Source organism: Bufo bufo, chromosome 2 (assembly GCF_905171765.1).
Source record: "Bufo bufo chromosome 2, aBufBuf1.1, whole genome shotgun sequence".
Classification (NCBI taxonomy): domain Eukaryota; kingdom Metazoa; phylum Chordata; class Amphibia; order Anura; family Bufonidae; genus Bufo; species Bufo bufo.
Genome location: NC_053390.1, coordinates 541,965,599 through 541,979,608, shown reverse-complemented (window position 1 = coordinate 541,979,608; position 14,010 = coordinate 541,965,599).

The following is a 14,010-nucleotide window of genomic DNA, read 5'->3' as shown; positions in this document are numbered from 1 at the left end:
CCCCCATTTTGGGGGAAGAAAAAGTGCGTCTTATGGGGCGAAATTGACAGCCGCTCACACGTGCCAGCAGAGACAGACTCGCGTGCCATGCCGGGCACGCGTGCCGGGGGTTGCCGACCCCTGCTCTAAGGCCTCATGCACACGACCGTTGTTGTGTTCCGTGTCCGTTGTTCTGTTTTTCGTGATTTTCTGTGGACCCATTGACTTTCAATGTGTCCGTTGAAAACTCGGCTAACACACCGTTTGTCATCCGCGTCCGTGATCCGTGGTTCCAGTCCGTCAAAAAAATATAATCTGTCCTATTTTTTTTCACGGAAAACGGTTCACGGACCCATTCAAGTCAATGGGACTGTGAAAAAATGCGGAGGCACACAAGATTGTCATCCGCGTCCGTTTTTTCCTATCATTTGCATGGCAAACTTGACTTTTTTTTACTTTCCTTCATGTCTGGTGATCCTCCAAAAATAAAGGAAGACACACGGAAACGGATCACGGAACAACGGAACCCCATTTTGCGGAACGGAACACAACAACGGTCGTGTGCATGAGGCCTAACTCTGTGGAATGAGTAAAAGTGGATTTAGAAGGCCAGATAATCAGGCAGATTATCGGGAATGAACATTCCTGCGGACGCCTATTCCCAACAATCTGCCTGTCTAAAGGTGCAGCAGATCACCCGATGAACGAGCAAAACATTAATCGGGTGAAACGCACATTCATGCAGGCACGTTTCTGGGCAGCAGATTGCGCGGTCTAAATAGCGATCTGCTGACCAGAAACAATGCAGATGTATTTGGATAAGCGATAGCAATATTGATCCCTCGTTTTCATACTGTGGAGGTGATGTAAATGTGAAACGGACGCCTCCCCCTAGGGCCCTCTATATATAAAACACGTCCTAGATGTTGGAATGCTGAGTGGTATAGTGTGGCCTAAAATGTCTCTCTATGTCTGTCACGGTGCTCCTACCTGGATATGGCTGGACCCCAGGCTTTGGTTCCAAAGCAATAAATAGGGGGAATAATTGAGGGATTTTAAAGAAAGATTGAGTCCAGACCTTGTATGTAGTTTAACAGCAGCTTTACTTGAATAAACGTTCATCAGAAACAGTCTTCAAGCTTTGTCTTGGTCCCAGCAGGCTTTAGTATTAAACTGGCAAGCTTCTTCAATATTGAAAGACAGAAACATGCAATGCGACAATAGACTGCAATATAGAGTACAAAATTGCATAATAATAAGTGCTACACTATAAGTGCGAGATACTTGGCAAATCGTTTTGTACAAAATTATTTGAGCCCGTCTGCCGAGCGTCAAGGCGATCTCTGTTAGACGGGTTCCTACGCTAAATTCTACCTGTTAGCAGGGCCGGCCTTTGGGGTGTGCGGGCTGTGCGGCCGCACAGGGCGCCATAGTAACAGGGGCGCTGGGCGGCCGACAGCTCGCAATGTAATCTGCGGCAGGCGAGGCTGCACTTGTGTTCTCCCTCGGGGCGCCCCCTCCATCTCCCTCTCCCCTGTCTGACCTGCCTGCTGCCCCCGCCGCTGCCAATAAGAAGAGAGGCAGGAGGAGCAGGGGAGGGGAGGGGCTGTGGCCACTGCGCCACCAATGAAAAAAACTGACCTGAAATACAAATACAGGAGGCGGGTGCCGGAATCAAATAGCCGGCACCCGACCTCTGTGACAGGGAGCTGCGATCAGCTGCAGTTGAGTTAACCCTTCAGGTGCGGTACCTGAGGGGTTAACTGCCGCTGATCGCAGCTCCCTGTCACAAAGGTCGGGTGCCGGCTATTTGATTCCGGCACCTGCCTCCTGTATTTGTATAATAAACGTTGGTGGCACAGTGCGCCCCCCCCCCCCAACACCCCAGTATAAAAAACGGTGGCACAGTGCGGCCCCTCCCCCCCCCCAACACCCCAGTATAAGAAACGGTGGCACAGTGCGGCCCCCCCCCCCCCCCAACACCCCAGTATAAGAAACGGTGGCACAGTGCGGCCCCCCCCCCAACACCCCAGTATAAGAAACGGTGGCACAGTGCGCCCCCCCCCAACACCCCAGTATAAGAAACATTGGTGGCACAGTGGGAAGTGCCAGTGAGGGTTAAAAAATAATTTAAAAAAATTAACTCACCTCCTCCAGTTGATCGCATAGCTGCCGGTCTCCTGTTTTCTTCAGGACCTGTGGTGACGTCACTGAGCTCATCACATGACCCATTACCATGGTGATGGATCATGTGATGAGCACAGTGATGTCACCACAGGTCCTTTGACAGGTCATGAAGAAAGAACAGAAGACGATCAATTGGAGGAGGTGAGTTAATTATTTTTTAACCCTCATTGGCACTGCCCACTGCGCCACCAATGTTTATTATATTGAGGGGGGGCGCACTGCACCACCAATGTTTATTATATTGGGGGGGCGCACTGCGCCACCAATGTTTATTATATTGGGGGGGCGCACTGCGCCACCAATGTTTATTATACTGGGGTGTTGGGGGGGCGCACTGCGCCACCAATGTTTATTATAGTGGGGGGGCGCACTGCGCCACCAATGTTTATTATACTGGGGTGTTGGGGGGGGGGCGCACTGCGCCACCAATGTTTATTATATTGAGGGGGGCGCACTGCGCCACCAATGTTTATTATATTGGGGGGGGCGCACTGCGCCACCAATGTTTATTATATTGGGGGGGACGCACTGCGCCACCAATGTTTATTATACTGGGGTGTTGGGGGGGCGCACTGCGCCACCAATGTTTATTATATTGGGGGGGCGCACTGCGCCACCAATGTTTATTATATTGGGGGGGGGCGCACTGCGCCACCAATGTTTATTATACTGGGGTGTTGGGGGGGCGCACTGCGCCACCAATGTTTATTATATTGGGGGGGCGCACTGCGCCACCAATGTTTATTATATTGGGGGGGCGCACTGCGCCACCAATGTTTATTATATTGGGGGGGCGCACTGCGCCACCAATGTTTATTATATTGGGGGGGCGCACTGCGCACAACGATGGGTTAGGGAAATTTCACAGCAGAGTGCGCATGCGCTGGGAGCCTCGCCGGCGGTTAGGGTAGGGAAAAATTATGGGCCAGTGCACAGGTGCGGTGATCGGATGGATGTTCTCAGCTGGACACCGGCCGACACTGCGCATGCGCTGGGAGCCTCACCAGCAGTTAGGGTAGGGAAAAAGCACTGGCCCGTACGTAATTTTTCCCTTCCCTAACCGCTGGTGAGGCTCCTGGCGCATGCGCACTCTGCTGTGAAACTTCCCTAACCTGTCGTTGTGCGCCTGCGCGGCGCTGCACACCTCCTCACGTCATGTCCGGTGCGACTGGAAGTGACGAGGGTAGGGAAATCTCACGAAGTAGGGAAGTATAACATTACACCGGCCTTTGGGGTGTGTGGGCTGGTAACTACTTGGTTGGATAGTCAGCCAGCCTATGCCATGATGCCAGCAACAAGCAGTGTTTTGTTTTTTTTTGGGGGGGGGGCGCCACAAGGTTAGCTCGCACAGGGCGCCTGAACACCTAAGGCCGGCCCTGCCTGTTAGGTGCCATGACGGCTACCATACACTTCAGGGAGTATAGGTTCCACATTCCTACGCTAAATTCTACCTGTTAGGTGCCATGACGGCTACCATATACTTCAGGGAGTGTAGGTTACACAGCAGGCCCACTCCACGACACCACCGGCGCCAAATGGCTACCAAGGACTGCAGTGAGAGTCCACAAACTATCTCACTCCTGGTGCCATGGCTTCAGTGAGTGAGGGGGAGCAGGCCTGACTATGTACTAACACTAATTAAAATCTAATTAATAACTTTGCTTGCTTTCTCTCTCTGCTGTACTGACAGGCTTGCTTAATATTCTGTTACTTCTGTATGCTGCGCTTCTCTCTTTGGTCTGACTTATGGTTATGCCAGGGAACTTGGCTCCTGAGGCTTCAAGCTTTGGCCTCCATGGCCAGCAAAGCTTAAGGTGCTCTGGCTGGCGTGGGCATGTCCAGCAGAGACTTTCCCCTGTACACCTGTCCCCTAGCAGGGGGTAAGCTAGAATAATAGAACTGGTCCCCATCTTTCCTGCAGGAAGTAGGACTCACCCACCTCTCTACAGAGGGGGGTTAGAATGGAATGGTAAATTCCAATATATCTACATACAGCTCTGCCATGTTTTCTATCACCAGGCAAATTACATGTAATAAACAGTTACAAACAGATTAGGAATGCATATTGTGGAGGACCTGGAATAAAAGCATAAGATGACATTCAGATTAGAACAATAAAGACAGTAGCAGGGTGCAAAAGTGTAACACCACTCTGGGGTGTCACATTCCCCCTAACTTAAAACCAAGTCGCCCTTGGCTTGTGCTTAGGGTGTGCTCTAAGGGTACCCAAGGAAGGTTAGAGTGCTGCTTTATACTATAGACTATAGACTATCATGACATACATAGACATAGTAACGGCTACCACTAGGTTTCTGCCCATATGAGTAGGCTGTCTATTCACAGTTTTCCCTCTCGGGAAAAGCCAGAGAACAGAAAAGACTGCACAAAGCTCTCAAATACTCCACAACGTGGCCACAGTCGTATGTGGAGCATGGGGGTGTCACTATGCAATGAAACGCCCGCAAATAGAAGGGTGGCTTCATCCTGTATACCCTTTCAAGCACCAAGGTCTATATAAAGCTTTTTGCATGGCCACCTTGATGACTAAACAGGTAGCTTCAAAAATTTCCTTAAGGCCTTAGGACATACCAAACTAGGAGAAGAGGGCTAATCCCTCTAAACACACATTTTAGCAGCGGGAATACCATTGACGGTATTAGACCTGCTTGTGACTTGCCACTTGGTCCCCCTTGTTTAGCAATTATACAATACAATGCCTAGGCTTTCTGAGCTAACACAAGGTAACATAAGAACCATTAGTATTGACGTCCTCAGAGGCAGTCCATATGAGCAATGAAGTAAGGAGGCAAACTATCTGGCTAAATATGTAAAGTACAAAGTCCATTTAAAAGTGTATAAGATCACATTGCGGTACCTGTAAAAGAGTACATACAATGGGCTAAAAGTGCTTAAACGTTGCTGGAACAGTAAAATATTAGTGCAAGAATAATGCAAAAATACACTCACCTAAAGAGTTATTAGGAACACCTGTTCTATTTCTCATTAATGCAATTATCTAGTCAACCAATCACATGGCAGTTGCTTCAATGCATTTAGGGGGGTGGTCCTGGTCAAGACAATCTCCTGAACTCCAAACTGAATGTCAGAATGGGAAAGAAAGGTGATTTAAGCAATTTTGAGCGTGGCATGGTTGTTGGTGCCAGACGGGCCGGTCTGAGTATTTCACAGTCTGCTCAGTTACTGGGATATTCACACACAACCATTTCTAGGGTTTACAAAGAATGGTGTGAAAAGGGAAAAACATCCAGTGTGCGGCAGTCCTGTGGGCAAAAATGCCTTGTGGATGCTAGAGGTCAGAGGAGAATGGGCCGACTGATTCAAGCTGATAGAAGAGCAACGTTGACTGAAATAACCACTCGTTACAACCGAGGTATGCAGTAAAGCATTTGTGAAGCCACAACATGCACAACCTTGAGGCGGATGGGCTACAACAGCAGAAGACCCCACCGGGTACCACTCATCTCCACTACAAATAGGAAAAAGAGGCTACAATTTGCACAAGCTCACCAAAATTGGACTGTTGAAGACTGGAAAAATGTTGCCTGGTCTGATAAGTCTCGATTTCTGTTGAGACATTCAAATGGTATTTTGGCGAATTTGGCGTAAACAGAATGAGAACATGTATCCATCCTCTGATGGCTACTTCCAGCAGGATAATGCACCATGTCACAAAGCTCGAATCATTTCAAATTGGTTTCTTGAACATGACAATGAGTTCACTGTACTAAAATGGCTCCCACAGTCACCAGATCTCAACCCAATAGAGCATCTTTGGGATGTGGTGGAACAGGAGCTTCGTGCCCTGGATGTGCATCCCTCAAATCTCCATCAACTGCAAGATGCTATCCTATCAATATGGGCCAACATTTCTAAAGAATGCTATCAGCACCTTGTTGAATCAATGCCACGTAGAATTAAAGCAGTTCTGAAGGCAAAAGGGGGTCCAACACCGTATTAGTATGGTGTTCCTAATAATTCTTTAGGTGAGTGTATAATGCAATTGAATTCACATTAACGTCTTTTCCTTAAGTGCTGGCGGATCAAGTGCACCAAACTGGAACATGTAGTGCAAAAGTCCTCTGTAATCCACAGGAGGTAGTAAAGAATAGCAGCAAAGGGGGCTCCCATTTAACCTGAGAAGGGGGGGGGGGGGGGAGAATTCTGTTGCATTGCACTGAACTTTGACCCATGTAACATCCATCAGGTGGGAAAGGACAGCCATTTGAGACGTTTCAGCACATGGACACCCCCCCAACCCTGTAACAGAACCCGATCTGGCAGCCATTTTACATTGTGTTTTGCCATTGTAGGGAGAGGTTGCATTTTGGAGCAGGGACAGGCTGTTAGGAACTTCGGGACACCAAACACTAGCTAATAGGGCCACAAAAGTCAATTTAAGGACCGGTAACGTTGTGCTATCGATAAGTGTGATACACAGAGGGGTGTGATATACTTATAATATACTTTCTAACATAGAAAGTATATTATAGTGCATTTGTATGCTTCCAGAAAATACTGATTGAGGGCTGCGATCTATCAGCTTCCACAAAATAGTGATAGAGGTTTTCCATCTACCTGCGTCCACAAAATTTACTTCTTGAGGGTGAAATACCTGCTTCAACTAACAACTGATTGAGGCCTGCCATAATCAGCTTCCACAAAATAGTGATAGAGGTTCTTTTCACCGCGCCAGTGGCTGCTCATGCGCGACGCATGCAGACTTCTGCGGCCATTTGATGAGATCACCAAACTGGTCAGTCGCAGCCAGGGCACCATCAATGGCATCGTACCCTACGCCTTCTTTCTGGAGCGTGCATTGCGTCGTGTCATTGATCAAGCCGTCGAGGAGCAGGAGCTGGAAGGTGAGGAAGTCGCAATGCTGAATGAATTCCCAGGGGGGCTACTCCATCTGAAACAAGTCAGCAGGAGTCTGAAGAGGAGTCAGAGGAGGATGGCGGCTGGGGGGAGGAGGAGGAGCAAGAAGAGCAGGCTTTAAACTTTTTGGGGATCCCTGGTGTTGTCCGTGGATGGGGGGAGGAGACAGAGGACGACACTCTCCTGGGCGATGAGCAGGAGCCAGGGCGCTCCACTGCTTTCAATTTAGTGCAAATGGGGGCCTTCATGCTCCAGTGTTTGAAGAGGGACCCCCGTAAAAAAAGCATAAAGGTCAAGGACCTGTACTGGGTGGCAATGTACTTAGACCCCCGGTACAAACACAAAATGGCGGACGTGTTACCAGCATCACAGAGAGCTGTCAGAATGCAGCATTTCCAGGCCTTGCTGCGAGAGATGCTGCATTCTGCTGTTGCGGGCACTGGTAGAGGAATTTCTACCCACAGCGAAACAGGTGTGGGTACCAATCCTACTGCACCTGCAAAAAGAAGGCTGTTTGAAGATGTGTTGGTCACTTCGGATAGGAGATGATTCTTGCAGCCAACCCATCGACAGCCGCCCTCCGGATCCAGCCTCAGGGAATGCCTAGACCGACAGGTGTCTGACTACATCAGGTTAACGGCCGATGTGGACGCTCTGAGAAGCGAGGAACCCCTGGACTACTGGGTGTGCAGGCTTAACCTGGCCAGAGCTGGCACAATTTGCCATTGAACTTTTGGCTTGCCCCTTGTCAAGTGTCCTGTCCGAAAGGACGTTCAGCGCAGCAGGGGGGATTGTGACCGATAAGCACACTCGCCTAGCTCACGACAGTGTGGACTACCTCACATTTTTAAAACATTTGTGATGACCAGGTGTAATTGAATTTCCTCATGCCAGCCCACACATATCCGCAACAACCCAGAACAAAGAATGGTCCTTGCCTTATATATACAGCGGCATAAAAGGCCTTTTATGTCAGGTGAATGCCTAATTTTTGGGGCCTGTACTGGCCGACAGTTACATTTTTCTCCTGTGACCGCCTAATGTACCTCCAGCCACAGAATCCAAAGTTCTTTGCTGTCAGGTGAATGCCTATTGCCTAATTTTTGGGGCCTGTACAGGCCGACAGTTACATATTCATCCTGTGACCGCCTAATGTACCTCCAGCCACAGAATCCAAAGTTCTTTGCTGTCAGGTGAATGCCTATTGGCTTATTTTTGGGGCCTGTACTGGCTGACAGTTACATTTTTTTATCTTTAGCTGCATAATGTCACGGTGGGGAGTGGGGAAAACCCTCCCACCGTACAATGTAGAGGGATAAAGGATAGCTGCTAGGCCAAGAAGCCAGGAAAAGGGAAGCATGTCACCTCCTATAGCGTCCCTAATCCTCTCCCTAACTCCTCACCATATGAGCGGACTTGGATGGTAGGACGGCTCATACTCTGGATACCTGATTCGCACTGAGAATCCCTCACAAAGGAGCTAAGGAGAGGTGCCCTGTTCTTCCAAGACACGAAAGAACAGGAGTCTCTAAAGACCTAGTAGCACGGAAAAGTAGGAGACTGTATACAGTAACTAAATCGGCAGGTAAGTAAACAGAAACACACTTACCTGCCGCAGCCACCATAACTGGAACCTGTGCATAAGTACAGGAGCCCACACACCAAACAGGACACCGTACCAACAACACCCACACACAGGTATCCAGCACACCAGATACTGCCTGGACCCCATGCTGCAAGGTGCACAGCAGCCCCAGGCAGCTCTGCATACAGGCTTATGGTTCACCCCTCGGGGAAAGCAACCCCCTTCCGGAGGACACAACACTCAGGGAAAACATCTTACATACATGCAGGGACAAACACAAACAGCAGCCCAGACATGTAACAACAATCAAGACGTACAACACACCCTGAACATAAACCCACACCTAACATACAACAAGTGAGGTAGGGTAAAAGGAGCATACAAAAGGAAGACAATTTATGTCTAACAAGGTGGCCCTCAAGGACTGGGCAGAATCACCCTGGAAAGGAGCAGAGCACCAACACCAAACAAGGCTGGAGTACCACTGCCCCCAGCCAGGAAGCCACAGATAAAGTCAAGCTAGTGGCCACACCCAGGACACACCTAAATCCCCACTAGCTAGAGGATCAACCCCTCGCTCACCAAACAGCAGAGAGACGCACCTTAAAGGGGAAATGCACAAGCAAACCGATAACAACACGTTGCCACCGGCAACCAATCTGCATGGTAACGGCATCACGGTCAAACAACAATATGACCGTGACACATAATCGCACCCCTGTCTCGCTCCTCTGCCTCTCATTATGGTGGCATATGAACCACATTGACCATAAGGACCTTCTAATGTCACAGGATCATGTGACTGTGCCCCCCACCCCGTACTGTGCCCCCTTATACCCTCTTATACCCTTTTATCCGATCACGGTATGGCGGTGTTATCCGGTCACTGTACAGAGGTGTTATCCGGTCAATGTTTGGCAGTGGTATCTAATAACTGGATGGCCATAACTGTATCCCTTTCCCTGTCCACGCCATCCTTTTTTTAGACCTGGCATGAGTGGGAAAAATATGCAGATTGCGTTGCTAAGGACCTTTGCCCAACAATCTGTGTCAGAAATACGCCTAACATAGACGTATTTCTATATAATAAATGATCACCTAATTGTATTAATATTCGGGGGTAGGGCTAATAACTTTATATTATATAGATTCTAGTGTATTATACTGAGCCCTGTATTTCCCAGTAGAAAATGATCCTTGGAAAACACAGTCCTCATCCCTGACCACCAGGACCAGGTAGCGCTCTGTCAGTACATGGCGGCCTCCCCTCTCCGCCACGCTGCTCCGCTGTGTACTAGTGCTTATTCTGACACTAGGGCTGGGTTCACATCTTATTTTTGCCATTCATTGCATACCAAAAATGTATGTATGTACCAAAGATGCCTCCGACTGATGCCATATAGTGGCGCCCGTTCACCATCAGTTCCATGGTAAAAAAAAAAATAATTACGTTAACGTATGTATTTTTTTTAATGGACTCTGCAGGATACAAAACCGTGGAGTGCTGCACATTTGTATACATCAAACCAATAAGAAATACAATTTTTCTAGGCTCCAGCAGGGCACATTTATGAGAGTTTCTCTTTAAAACCCATAAAAATGGTCCCTGATTAAAATACATATTTTTTTGTGGGAATTTTTGCCATTGATCCCCCTCTGGTATCATGCATTGCACTGTCCATGTTGTGGGACTATTTGTGCACTCATAGTTTGTATTTGGTGGCTGCAAATATGACCTAAAGGTTTTTCAGGTTTGCCTGCTATTAAAGTCAATGGGCACGATGCGAACGAGCGGTTCGCAAACATTTGATCACGAATGCGCATTCGCAAACCGTCCCAGCCGATGTTCGTCCATCACTAGTCAAGAGTAGTCCAAGCTGTGGCTCCCATTAGTCCAGGATTTCTTCAGGATGCTTGTAAAGGAACTCCTTAGAGGAGGTACCTGAAGTCCTCTTCGCTGCTGCAGCTAAAAGACATCAGAGGGCGCTCCTGCCTCTTGTAAGCCAGGCTGGCTGCCACAGTGGTGCTCTGCTGACCACTGCTGTAAGATTCTGGTAATGATCGGGTGTTCACACTAGCAATAGCAGTAGCAATCTGTTGCTTCACAGGACCGGAACCTCCTGCCAGGGTAGATGAACTGAGAATCTCCGGCTATAGGGGCTGTGGTAGAATATCCTCCAGTGGTGGTGATGGAGGTCTGGGTTTCCTTGCCGCGGCTGATGCCATCTCCCATGGTAACTGGTAATGTTCAACTTTGGGATTGTACGAGAATGCGGCTGCTGAGAAGCTTCCCAGCTGGTCAGTTGGAGGCAAGGGCAGACCCGGGATCAGGAGCGCCGGCTGAGGCTGGGGCTTCTCTTGGAAGCGGAGGACCCCCTCCGCGGCCTCCTGGTGGCAGCAAGCACACGCGGCCTGCGGCAGCTGGAACCTCCTGCCAGCACTCTGGTACTTGCAACAGGACAAGGGGCTTAGATAGGAGGGTCACCCCGGTGGCGAACGGGCCCTTGAGGGAGTCCATGGGGGTGTATTCTACGTGGTCCCCTGCATACAAACTGTGACGGGCCTGGAGCAGGTAGGGGAGTTTCAAGGATCGGCGTCCGACTAACAACTCCTCACCGTTATCGTCATCCATCAGGAAGCGGCTCCCTCACTCCACTGAGAACCAGATGACAGTGCCCCGGCGGCGCTCCAGCTCTGGATCTCCTGGTCATGGGTGGTCTAGGATGTGGACCACCCAGTCCTCAATGGCCTTTTTGTACTCCCACATGGTTCGAGCGTGGGCTGTAACTTCTCTTGAGACCATCGGCTTTAGCTCGGCGAATGACCCGCTCTTCCTGGGCGACGCCTCCGACCTCTTCTCCCGTCCCTGCTGTATTTGTGATAGTCGGATCTCTTGCAGGGCAGCCTGCATTTCTGACTCGTCGCCCCACACCATCTCACTCCAGTTAGGCAGCAGAGGACGGATCTTGCCTTCCTCTTGGCTAATGCTAACTGGTAAGGGAGGAGGAGTTTTGTGGGCAGTGCTGTCTTTTCCCACGCTTGGGCTGGGTGTCTCCCTGTTTTCCCGCTCTTGATGTACAAGAACAACATACGCCATCACTGGCAAAGATGGCGGATTAACCACTCCGGCACACACTTTCCTGCGCCTGTTGCTCTGCAATAAACGTAGTAAAGTCATTTTTAGGGGGTTTTCTGTCAAATCTGTAGGCCTGTAGCATAAAGACACAAAGGTAGATCCTGTTCCGTGACACCAAAATTGCAACAGGTGCCTCCCCCTAGGGCCCTCTATATATAAAACACGTCCCAGATGTAGGGTTGCCAAGTGGTATAGTGCGGCCTAAAATGTCTCTCTATGAGTGTCACGGTGCTCCTACCTGGATACAGCTGGACCTCAGGCTTTGGCTCCAAAGCAATAAATAGGAGCAATAATTGAGGGATTTGAAAGAAAGATTGAGTCCAGACCTTGTATGTAGTTTAACAGCAGCTTTACTTGAATAAACGTTCATCAGAAACAGTCTTCAAGCTTTGTCTTGGTCCCAGCAGGCTTTAGTATTAAACTGGCAAGCTTCTTCAATAACTCTGCTTGCTTTCTCTATCTCTGCTGTACTGACAGGCTTGCTTAATATTCTGTTACTTCTGTATGCTGCGCTTCTCTCTTTGGTCTGACTTATGGTTATGCCAGGGAAATTTAGTCCTGGCTCCTGAGGCTTCAAGCTTTGGCCTCCATGGCCAGCAGAGCTTAAGATGCTCTGGCTGGCGTGGGCATGTCCAGCAGAGACTTTCCCCTGTACACCTGTCCCCTAGCAGGGGGTAAGCTACAATAACTACAACTGGTCCCCACCCTTCATGCAGGAAGTAGGACTCGCCCACCTCTTTACAGGGGGGAGGTGGTTAGAATGGAATGGTAAGTTCCATTATATCTACATACAGCTCTGCTATGTTTTATGCCACCTGCTGGTGAACCAGGCACATTACATGTAATAAACAGTTACAAACAGATTAGGATTAGGAATGTTTTTCACTGAAGCCCCATTCAATTCTATGGGGCCAGGGCTGTGTGAAAAATGCAGAATATAGAACATGCTGTAATTCTCACGCAACGCAGAACTGATGCGTGAAAAAAAAAACGCTCATGTACACAGACACATTGAAATGAATGGGTCAGGATTCAGTGCGGGTGCTATGCGTTCACATCATGCATTGCACCCGCGCGGAAAACTCACTCGTGTGAAAAGGGCCTAAATGATAAAAAAATATCAAAAATTTGCTTGTGAAAGGGGGCCTAAATGGTGAAAAAATTTACAAATTCAAAAAGTTACAAAATTTTGCACAAAAAAGCAGTGGGTGCTGTGATTATCCTGTCACACAAGATAAATAGATAGATAGATATGAGATAGATAGACAAAATGATATATACCGTAGATAGATAGATAGATAGATAGATAGATAGATAGATAGATAGATAGATAGATGGCTAATAGATGGATAGATAGATAGATGGCTAATAGATGGATAGATAGATAGATAGATAGATAGATAGATAAGGAAAAAAGCCAGCAGCACTCCAGGTAATGAAGAAAACGTGTGGTTTATTGACCCAAAAATGAAGCGACGTTTAAACAGCTCATTGCTGTCTTTCTCAAGCCTCAGGCTTGAGAAAGACAGCAATGAGCTGTTGAAACGTCGCTTCATTTTTGGGTCAATAAACCACACGTTTTCTTCATTACCTGGAGTGCTGCTGGCTTTTTTCCTTTTCAATTTACTGGACCGAGGTGCTGGTCCACACTGGCCGGTTGTGCACCCTTCTATCTACAGTGTGCTGCTTCCTCATTTTCCAAAAGTAGATAGATAGATAGATAGATACTGTAGATAGATAGAATGGATAGCTAGATAGATAGATAGATAGTCGATGTAATGGCTGCATTTCCCAGAGTGACCATGGCTCATAGTTAATACCAGGAGCGTAACTACCATAGCGGCAGACCAGGCGACTGCTGTGGGGCCCAGGGCAAGATAGGGGCCAGTCTTAGTTGGGATCATCCCCTCTTCAACTGGTCAGGACTCTACCCTGTAAAGCAGGGATGCTCAACCTGCGGCCCTTCAGCTGTTGTAAAACTACAACTCCCACCATGCCCTTCTGTAGGATGATAGCTGTAGACTGTCTGGGAATTATGGGAGTTATAGTTTTGCAACAGCTGGAAGGCCGCAGGTTGAGCATTTCTGCTCTAGAGGAACAACTTTTAGCAAACGAGGCAGTGGAAAAATGGCCCAAGGGTCATTGAAAAGGGTTTAGGCGGAAACCCTTCTGTCCTGTGTGGGGGGCTGATTTGATCCTTGCTATGGGGCCCTTACTTCTCTATGTA